Here is an 11,101-nt window from a genome sequence, read left to right as displayed (position 1 = left end):
AAATCCTATGGGTATGTCTCCATATAAAATGGTTTATGAAGAAGATTATCACTTACCTCTCGAACTAGAACATAAGGCATATTGGGCTATTAAATAACTTAATTATGACTTCAAACTTGCTGCTGAGAAGAGGTTATTTGACATTAGCTCACTTGATGAATGGAGAACCCAAGCTTATGAAAATGCCAAACTATTTAAAGAAAAGGTTAAAAGATGGCATGACAAAAGGATACAAAAGCGTGAGTTTAATGTAGGTGACTATGTGTTGCTCTTCAACTCCCGTTTAAGATTTTTTGCAGGAAAACTTCTCTCTAAATGGGAAGGCCCTTACATTATCGAGGAAGTCTATCGTTCCGGTGCCATAAAAATCAACAACTTCGAGGGCACAAATCCGAACGTGGTGAATGGTCAAAGAATCAAACATTATATCTCAGGTAACACAATAAATGTTGAAACAAATGTTATTAAAACCGTAACCCCGGAGGAATACATAAGGGACACCTTCCAGAACATTCCAGACTCCGAAAAGGAATATGTATGTGGTACAGTAAGCAAACTAAAAAAAAGGGCAACCTGGTGCATGTAGCTCCCGCTTGCGCAGGGTCCAGGGAAGGGTCCGACCACTTTGGGTCTACAGTAAGTAAACTAACTCCAAATTAATTTTAATAGCAGTATTTCTCCGTTTTGGAATATTTAATAAAATAGAAAAATAAGAAGTAGTCCGGGAAGGACACGAGGCCTCCACGAGGGTGGAGGGCGCGCCCTACCCTACTTGGCGTGCCCCCTGCCTCGTGGGCACCTTGTGTGCTCTGCGGACTCCGTTTTCTTGCACGATACTTCTTTTGGTCGGTAAAAATTCATTATTAATCTCCCGGAGGTTTTGACCACCGTATCACGCAAATATCCTCTGTCTTTGTTTCGAGCTTGTTTGTCTGGCAGATCTAGATTACCATGACGTCACCCTTCTCCAACAATGAAGATAAGGATGCTTGGCTCCTGAAGATAGAGCTGAAGAGAGAAGAACCTGAGGAGATCAACAAGGATTAAGGGATCAAGAAGGCCATGGAGGATCAAACCCTGGCGGCAGAAGAAGAAAATATCCCTCAACATCTTCCTAACCTCTTTACCCCAACTGAGATTGAAGCTTTCAAGATGATTGAGTTAGCTCGCATACAGAACAAGTATCTCACATAGGAAAATATTTTGTTGAAGGATCATATCGTCGCACTCAAGGGCATTATCCGCAAGTTGGAAGAGCTCCTACGCTCGATGTGCGACTATCCATCACCACCTTCTTCACCGGCAAAGGAGACATAATCACATGGGTATGGGCACTCCCCTTGGCAACTGCCAAGCTTGGGGGAGTTGCCCCGGTATCGTATCACCATCATACTCCTATCTTTACAGTTTTTCTTAGTTCGATCCTTTTGGTAATATCTTGATCTAGTAGAATAAAGTTTTGGTATGAATTAGTTTGAGTTTTGCTTTGTGATCCCTCTATGTAATCAAGTTCGTGAGCTATCTATAATAAATATTAGTGTTGAGTCAAGGGCTTTGCTATCCTACTATGATCTTGAGAAAATAGAAAGAATAAAGAGAAACAAAATAAACTATGCTGATCTTATAGATAGTAATGACTTCACACATAAAGAGTATGAGGCATAAAAGTTGTTGAGAGTTGGCAAACATAGTTTTGGTTATCATTGCAATTAATAGGAAGTAATAAAGAAAGAGAGGTTCTCACATGCAAATATACTACCTTGGACATCTTTTATAATTGTGAGCACTCATTAAAATATGACATGCTAAAAGAGTCGATGTTGGACAAGGAAGACAATGTAATGGGTTATGCTTTCTCACATCTTAGTTAAAGTATATTGTCATGGATCGTCCAACATGTTGAGCTTGCCTTTCCCCCTCATGCTAGCCAAATTCCTTGTACTAAGTGAAAATTACTTGTGCTTCCGAAATACCCTTAAACCAGTTTTGCCATGAGAGACCACCATATCTACCTATGGATTGAGTAAGATCCTTCAAGTAAGTTGTCATGTTGCAAATTGCTCTCTCAATATGTATGACTTATTTGTGTGGAGAAAATAAGCTTTATATGATCGTCTGATATGGAAGTAATAAAAGCGACGGACTGCATAATAAAGGTTCATATCACAAAGTGGCAATATAAAGTGACATCCTTTCGCATTAAGATTTTGTGCATCCAACCATAAAAGCACATGACAACCTCTGCTTCCCTCTTCGAAGGGACTATCTTTTACTTTATGCAAGAGTCAAGGTGATCTTCACCTTTCCTTTTTATTTTATCCTTTGGCAAGCACCTCGTGTTGGAAAGATCCTGATACATATATCCAATTAGATGTTCGTTAGCATGAACTATTATTGTTAACATTACCTTTGAGGTAAAAATGTTGGGAGGCAACACTATAAGCCCCTATCTTTCTCTGTGTCCGATTAAAACTCCATAACCACAAGTATTGTGTGAGTGTTAGCAATTATGAAAGACTAAATGATAGTTGAGTATGTGGACTTGCTGAAAAGCTCTTATGATTGACTCTTTCCTATGTTATGATAAATTGCAATTGCTTCAATGACTGGGATTATAGTTTGTTAGTTCTCAATGAAGTTTCTGAACCATACTTGACATTGTGAATAGATTGTCACTTGAAAATAAGAAATTATATGACAAAATATATATATGTTGCTGTTATAAGAATCATCATGATGCCTGCTTCTCCGTATTTTATTTTTATCGACACCTCTATCTCTAAACATGTGGACATATTTTTCGATATGGGCTTCCGATTGAGGACAGGCGAGGTCTAAGCTTGGGGGAGTTGATATGTCCATTTTGCATCATGCTTTTATATCAATATTTATTGCATTATGGACTGTTATTACACGTCATGTCACAATACTTATGGCTATTCTCTCTTATTTTACAAGGTTTACATGAAGAGGGAGAATGCCGGCAGCTGGGATTCTGGGCTGGAAAAGGAGCAAATATTAGAGACCTATTCTCCACAGCTCCAAAGTCCTGAAACTCCCCGAAAGTCATTTTTGGATTTAATAAAAAATACTGGCGAAGGAATCAGCGTCAGGGGGCCCACACCCTGGTCACGAGGGTGGGGGGCGCGCCCACCCCCCTAGGGCGCGCCCCCTGCCTCGTGGGCCCCCTGAAAGGCCTCTGGTGCCCATCTTCTGCTATATGAGGTCTTTTACCCTAGAAAAAATCATAAGCAAGCTTACAGGACGAAACTCCGCTGCCAAGAGGCGGAACCAGTCTAGGGCTCCGGCGGAGCTGTTTTGCCGGGGTAACTTCCCTCTGGGAGGGGGAAATCATCACCATCGTCATCACCAACGATTATCTCATTGGGAGGGGGTCAATCTCCATCAACATCTTCACCAGCACCATATCCTCTCAAACCCTAGTTCATCTCTTGTATCCAATCTTTGTATCAAAACATCAGATTGGTACCTGTGGGTTGCTAGTAGTGCTGATTACTCCTTGTAGTTGATGCTAGTTGGTTTATTTGGTGGAAGATCATACATTAAGATCCTTAATGCATATCAAAACCCCTCTGATTATGAACATGAATATGATTTGTGAGTAGTATGTTTGTTCCTGAGGACATGGGAGAAGTCTTGCTATAAGTAGTCATGTGAATTTGGTATTCGTTTGATATTTTGATAAGATATATGTTGTCTATCCTCTAGTGGTGTTATGTGAACATCAACTACATGCCACTTCACCATTGTTTGGGCCTATAGGAAGGCATTGGGAAGTAATAAGTAATTGATAGGTTTCTAGAGTGGCCGAAGCTTAAACCCTAGTTTATGCGTTGCTTCGTAAGGGGTTGATTTGGATCCACATGTTTCATGCTATGGTTAGGTTTACCTTAATACTTCTTTTGTAGTTGCGGATGCTTGCAATAAGGGTTAATCATAAGTGGGATGCTTGTCCAAGGAAGGGTAGTACCCAAGCACCGGTCCACCCACATATCAAATTATCAAAGTAACGAACGCGAATCATATGAATGTGATGAAAACTAGCTTGATGTTAATTCCCATGTGTCCTCGGGAGCGCTTTTATCATATAATAATTTGTCTAGGCTTGTCCTTTGCTACTAAAAGGATTGGGCCACCTTGCTGCACCTTATTTACTTTCATTGCGTGTTACCCGTTACAAATTATCTTATCACAAAACTATTTGTTACCTACAATTTCAGTGCTTGTAGAGAATACCTTACTGAAAACCACTTGTCATTTCCTTCTGCTCCTCGTTGGGTTCGACACTCTTACTTATCGAAAGGACTATGATAGATCCCCTACACTTGTGGCTCATCAGTTAGTCCCAAAAATGAAACAAAAGTGTATAGTAAAGCCTATAAACATCCAAAATAGATAATATAATAGCATGGAACAATCAAAAATTATAGATACGTTGGAGACGTATCAACCATCCCCAAGCTTAATTCCTACTCGTCCTCGAGTAGGTAAATGATAAAAACAGAATTTTTGATGTGGAATGCTACCTAGAATATTCCTTAATGTAATTTTCTTTATTGTGGCATGAATGTTCAGAACCAAATGATTCAAAATAAAAGTTCATATTGACATAAGAAATACTAATACTTCAAGCATGCTAACAAAGCAATCATGTCTTCTCAAAATAACATGGCTAAAGAAAGTTCATCCCTACAAAATCATATAGTTAGGCTATGCTTCATTTTTATCACACAAAATACTTCCATCATGCACAACCCGGTTTCAGCCAAGCAATTGGTTCATATTTTTTAACGGGCTTCAGTTTTTTTCAACTCTCACACAATACATGAGCGTGAGCCATGGATATAGCACTATGGGTGGAATAGAATATGATGATGGAGGTTGTATGGAGAAGACAAAAAAAAGGAGAAAGTACCACATTGATGAGGCTAATCAACGGGCTATGGAGATGCCCATCAATTGATGTCAACATGAGGAGTAGGGATTGCCATGCAACGGATGCACTAGAGCTATAAATGTATGAAAGATTAACAAAAGAAACTAAGTGGGTGTGCATACAACTTGCTTGCTCATGAAGACCTAGGGAATTTTGAGGAAGCCCGCCGTTGGAATATACAAGCCAAGTTCTATAATGAAAAATTCCCACTAGTATATGAAAATGACAACATAAGAGACTCTCTATATGAAGAACATGGTGCTACTTTGAAGCACAAGCGTGGAAAAGGATAGTAACATTGTCCCCCCTTTTTTGGCCTTTCCCCTTTTTTGGCCTTTCCTTTTTTTCATTGGGGACAATGTTCTAATAATGATGATCATCACACTTCTATTTATTTACAACTCATGAATTACAACTCGAAACTAGAACAAGATATGCCTCTGTATGAATGCCTCTGGCGGTGTACCGGGATGGGCAATAACTCAAGAGTGACATGTATGAAAAATTATGCATGGTGGCTTTGCCAAAATACGATGTCAACTACATGATCATGCAAGGCAATATGACAATGATGATAAGCGTCATGATAAACAGAATGGTGGAAAGTTGCATGGCAATATATCTCGGAATGGCTATGGAAATGCCATAATAGGTAGGTATGGTGGCTGTTTTGAGGAAGATATAAGGAGGTTCATGTGTGATAGAGCGTATCGTATCACGGGGTTTGAATGCACCTTCGAAGTTTGCACCAACTCTCAAGGTGAGAAAGGGCAATGCACGGTACCGAAGAGGCTAGCAATGATGGAAGGGTAAGAGTGTGTATAATCCATGGACTCACATTAGTCATAAAGAACTCATATACTTATTGCAAAAGTTTTATTAGCCCTCGAAGCAAAGTACTACTATGCATGCTCCTAGGGGGGAGGTTGGTAGGAGTTAACCATTGCGCGCCCCCGACCTCCACACATAAGGAAGGCAATCAAAAGAGCACCCTATGCAATAAATTTGTTACACAACTTTTACCATACGTGCATTCTACGGGACTTACCAACTTCAACACAAGTATTCTTCAATTTCATAATTACCCAACTAGCATGACTTTAATATTACCACCTTTATATCTCAAAATAATTATGAAGCATCAAATTGATCATAGCATCCAATTCACTTCCTATGATAGTTTTTATTATACCCAACTTGGATGCCCATCATTCTAGGACCAATTTTATAACCATAGCAAATACCATGCTGTTCTAAAAGACTCTCAAAATAATATAAGTGAACCATGAGAGATCAATAATTTCTACAAAATAAAACCACCGCCGTGCTCTAAAAAGTATAAGTGAAGCACTAGAGCAAAAACTATTTAACTCAAAAGATATAAGTGAAGCACATAGAGTATTCTAATAAATTCTGAATCATGTGTGTCTCTCCAAAAAGGTGTGTACAGCAATCATGATTGTGGTAAACTAAAAAGCAAAGACTGAATTCATACAAGACGCTCCAAGAAAAACACATATCATGTGGCAAATAAAAATATAGCTCCAAGTAAAGTTACCGATAGACGAAGACGAAAGAGGGGATGCCTTCCGGGGCATCCCCAAGCTTAGTCTTTTGGTTGTACTTGAGTTATATTGGGGTGCCATGGGCATACCCAAGCTATCACGCCCAATGTGCGATACTATCCTAAAGAGACTCGAAGGTCCCACCAAGGATAGAACCACATATTGAAACGCTTTTGCAAGGTGGATATCATTACATCAACATTACATAATAGATGGCGATACATACAAAAGGCATACAATGCCACACGAATACAACATCATCTTACATAAGAGCACCATCCGACTACGGATGAAACACAAACAGAAACTCAAACGACATCCACCCTGCTAGCCCAGGCTGCCGACCTGGAACCTATCCCCTGATCGAAGAAGAAGCAGAAGAAAAACTCCAAAACAAGCAACCATCGCTCTCGCATCATAATCATCGCATAACCTGTACCTGCAACTGGTGTTGTAGTAATCTGTGAGCCACGAGGACTCAGCAATCCCATTACCATGGGTATCAAGACTAGCAAAGCTTAATGGGAAAGGAAGGGGTAAAGTGGTGAGGTTGCAGCAGCGACTAAGCTTATATGGTGGCTAACATACGCAAATAAGAGCGAGAAGAGAAGCAAAGGAACGGGTCGTCAACTAGTAATAATCAAGAAGTGATCCTGAACTCCTACTTACGTCAAACATAACCCAAAAACCGTGTTCACTTCCCGGACTCCGCCGAAAAGAGACCATCACGGCTACACACGCGGTTGATGCGTTTTAATTCGGATCTGGTGTCAAGTTATCTACAACCGGACATTAACAAATTCCCATCTGTCCATAACCATGGGCACGACTTTCGAAAGTTTATACCCTGCAGGGGTGTCCCAACTTAGCCCATGATAAGCTCACGCGATCAACGAAGGATATTCCTTCTCCCAGGAAGACCCGATCAGACTCGGAATCCCGGTTACAATACATTTGGACAATGGTAAAACAAGACCAGCAAAGACGCCCGATGCGCCGACAGTCCCGATAGGAGCCACACATATCTCGTTCTCAGGGCAACACCAGATAAGTCAAGCTACGAGTAAAACCAGACTTCGAGCTTCCCCGAGGTGGCCCCGCAGGCTGCTCGATTTGGACCAACACTTAGAGAAGCACTGGCCCGGGGGGGGCTAAAATAAAGATGACCCTCGAGAGAGCGACTCCCAAGGGAAACGTAGGTGGTGGTGAGGCAAATGGTAAAACCAAGGTTGGGCCTTGCTGGAGGAGTTTTATTCAAAGCGAACTGTCAAGGGGGTCCCATAAATCACCCAACCGCGTTAGGGACGCAAAATCCGGGAATATAATACCGATATGATGGAAACTAGGGCGGCAAGAGTGGAACAAAACACCAGGAATAAGGCCGAGTCTTCCAACCTTTACCAAGTATATAGATGCATTAATTAAATAAGAGATATTGTGATATCCCAACATAATCCTGTCCACCATGGAGCAATCTTCAACTTCACCTGCAACTAACAACGCTATAAGAGGGGCTGAGCAAAAGCGGTAACATAGCCAAGCAATGGTTTGCTAGGAAGGGTGCAAAATGTTAGAGGCTGACATGGCAATTTGGGAGGCTTGAAGCGCAAATGATAGGTAGCGCAGCATAGCGATAAAACGAAGCAACTAGCATAGCAATGATAGTAGTGAGATCCAGGGTGACGGTCATCTTGCCTGAAATCACGCTAGGAAGAAGAACGAGTCCATGAAGAAGATGAGCGGATGAAGCCGAACCAAGCGTAGACGAACGAATCCTCACAATCGCAACGAAACGGGAACTATCGAGAAGAAGCACACAACATGGTAAACACACCACACATGAACAAGGCATGATGCTCAACCAAGTATGATGCATGACAAGGCTACATGAAGCTACTCATGGCAAGAGATGATGCAAACAAGAGCAACACATCAAGACAAGTTTAAATGAGGTCGGAAACAACATATAACAAATCCGGTAAGTCCTCATATGCAAATTTCGAAATAGGTCCAGATCTGAATAACCTTATGTTCAAGTTGTTAAACAGCAAGTTAAAATGCACCAAGATGATCTACACATGATTCTAGTCAAGTTACATATAAAGTTCATTTAATTCGGAGCTACGGCCTAGAAGATATGAGCAAAACAAGTTAAACATGGCATTGATGTAAAATGCGTACAAACATCAAGAAAACACCTCAAAACATGGATTCAACATGATAATATGAAACTACATGCAAAATCAAGCAAGTTTCATATAGAGCACACTCAAAACGGAGCAACGGTTCAACACATACACGCTATACAAGTTTAAAGGACAAGCTGTCCAAAACAGCAAATAGGCATCTTGCAAGCATCAAAACAACATGCTACAGCATCTCAACATGAAAACAAAAGACATGGACATGATGTACAGGTAAAGCATGACAAAACATGAACACTGAGCTATCTCCAGAAATCACTAGAACATGCTCAAAAAGACATGGCAAGATTGCAAATAATAACAGTTTCAGACTTTGCAGAAATAACATCAGGTTGCAATGTTTAGAGCTATCAAACAACATGTTACAGGAACTTATCATAGAAACTTAAGGCATGGAATGATAATAATAAATGCATAGAACAGAAGTCCTTTACTGACCATGAGCCAAAAAGGATCAGAAGATATGATGGCACCCATGTAAACATGGCAAATGATATTACGGATTCAAACATGGCAGGAACAACAATAAGTAGGCATGTTGGTGAGCTTGTACCACTCACCACAGAACAATACATGGCATGACAAGGTAACCAACAGTAATAATACATGTTTGTGAAGCTAGGAATGGCAAGATCAAGTTCATAGGGTGCATGGATCACTAGCAAAGCACATGGCAAAACTGAACTTAATGTTAACAGGCTGACAGCAATGTTATTTAGCAATTTGAGAGCAAGATTACAACAATCTGCATCAAGCCATAAATTAAACCAGGGACCCGGATGGATAGAGCATGACATTTATAACAAAACATCCTTAGTGAACATCTCCAGATTATGCACAGAATGACTTGTAGCAGCAGGTTTACATAGCATCACAAAATAACAGATTCAGCCTAGCAAAACAGCAATATCAAGTACCCTACTTAACAAGCTTGATGGCATGATGTAGTACAAAACACATGTAGACATCAAGCTCATAGGATGCACACACAAAATGCTACAAAAATGACAAATCAGCAAGTTCTGTTAACAGACAGCAGTTAACATCATATAGCACTTTTGCAACGATGATTAGGGCATCAAGATGAACTCAAACAAGCATGGCAAAATGGAATGATATGTAGAGCATCTCACAATGAACATTTTGATATATTACACACACAAAACGGAGCTACATGCACAAAGTTATGACGCGATGAACAGGGCATGAAAATGTCAAAATATCAGGGACTTGGGGAAAAACGAGGGGGTGGGAAGTCAACCTCAGATCTGCACGGAATTCGAGGTTCACCGGAGAAACCGACGACGGCGAGGGAGATGACCGAAGGAGGTCGAGGAGGTCGGGGAAGGGGCTCTCCGGGCCGGATCTGGCTGGATCCCGGCAAGGGACGGCGAGGGGCATGGTGGCCGGCGAGCTCGGCCGCGGTGGCGCGGGGCCGGGGCGGCAGAGGCGACCGGCGGCGGCGGAGGCGACCGGCGGCGGCGCAGGCGACCGGAGGAGGCGGGAGTCGCGGGCGGCGCGTCCGGGGGCCGGCGAGGGGCTCCGAGGCGGTGCGGGCCGCGCCGGGTTGGAGTGGAGGGGGCGCGGCGGCGGCGGCCCACGGCGAAGGCGGCGGAGGATGCCGGGGAGACGGCGGACGGCGGCGAGTCCGGCGAGGAGGCGCGAGGCGGCGGCGGCCTGCAGGCCCGGGCGGCGGCGCGGTCGGGCGGAGGCGGGCGCGGTGCGGGCCGCGGGGGCCCCGCACGGGCCGAGCGGGCCCGCGGCGGCGCGCGGAGAGAGAAGACGCCGGCGGGGACAGGTGGCGGCTCCTGGTTGGGCGAGGGCAAGGGCGGACGTGTCCGGCTGCGGCCGGACGTGTCCGGCGGCGGCGGGGAGGATTAGGCTAGGGTTCATCTGCGCAAAAAATCCGGGAGGGGCACATGTTTATAGGTAGAGAGAGCTAGGAGGCTCCAAATGAGGTGCGGTTTTCGCCCACACGATCGTGATCGAATGGCGGAGAGCATGGAGGTGAGTTATATGGGTTATGGGCCACTTTGGAGGGGTGTTGGGCTGCAAGACAAAAGAGGCTTTTACGGTTACCCGGTTAATCGTTGGAGCATCAAACGATCTCCAAATGGAACGAAACTTGACAGGCGGTCTACCGGTGCTATACCAAGGCCACTTGGCAAAACTCGGTCCATTCCGAGAACGTTTAACATCCGCTCACAACGAGAGACAAAATGGGGACGCCGGAGGACATAGGAGTGCCGGATTGCAAAACAAACAGCGGGGAAAAAGCTCAGATGTAAGAAACGAATACGTATGCAATGCAATGCACAAGATGAACATGATAAAATGCAACACGCAAGCAAATGACATGGCAACGACGGTGAATA

The sequence above is a fragment of the Triticum aestivum genome, chromosome 2B, assembly GCF_018294505.1.
Source record: "Triticum aestivum cultivar Chinese Spring chromosome 2B, IWGSC CS RefSeq v2.1, whole genome shotgun sequence".
In the NCBI taxonomy this organism is placed as follows: Eukaryota; Viridiplantae; Streptophyta; class Magnoliopsida; order Poales; family Poaceae; genus Triticum; species Triticum aestivum.
The sequence above is the reverse complement of the archived record's forward strand: the minus strand, read 5'-3'. Positions refer to the sequence as shown.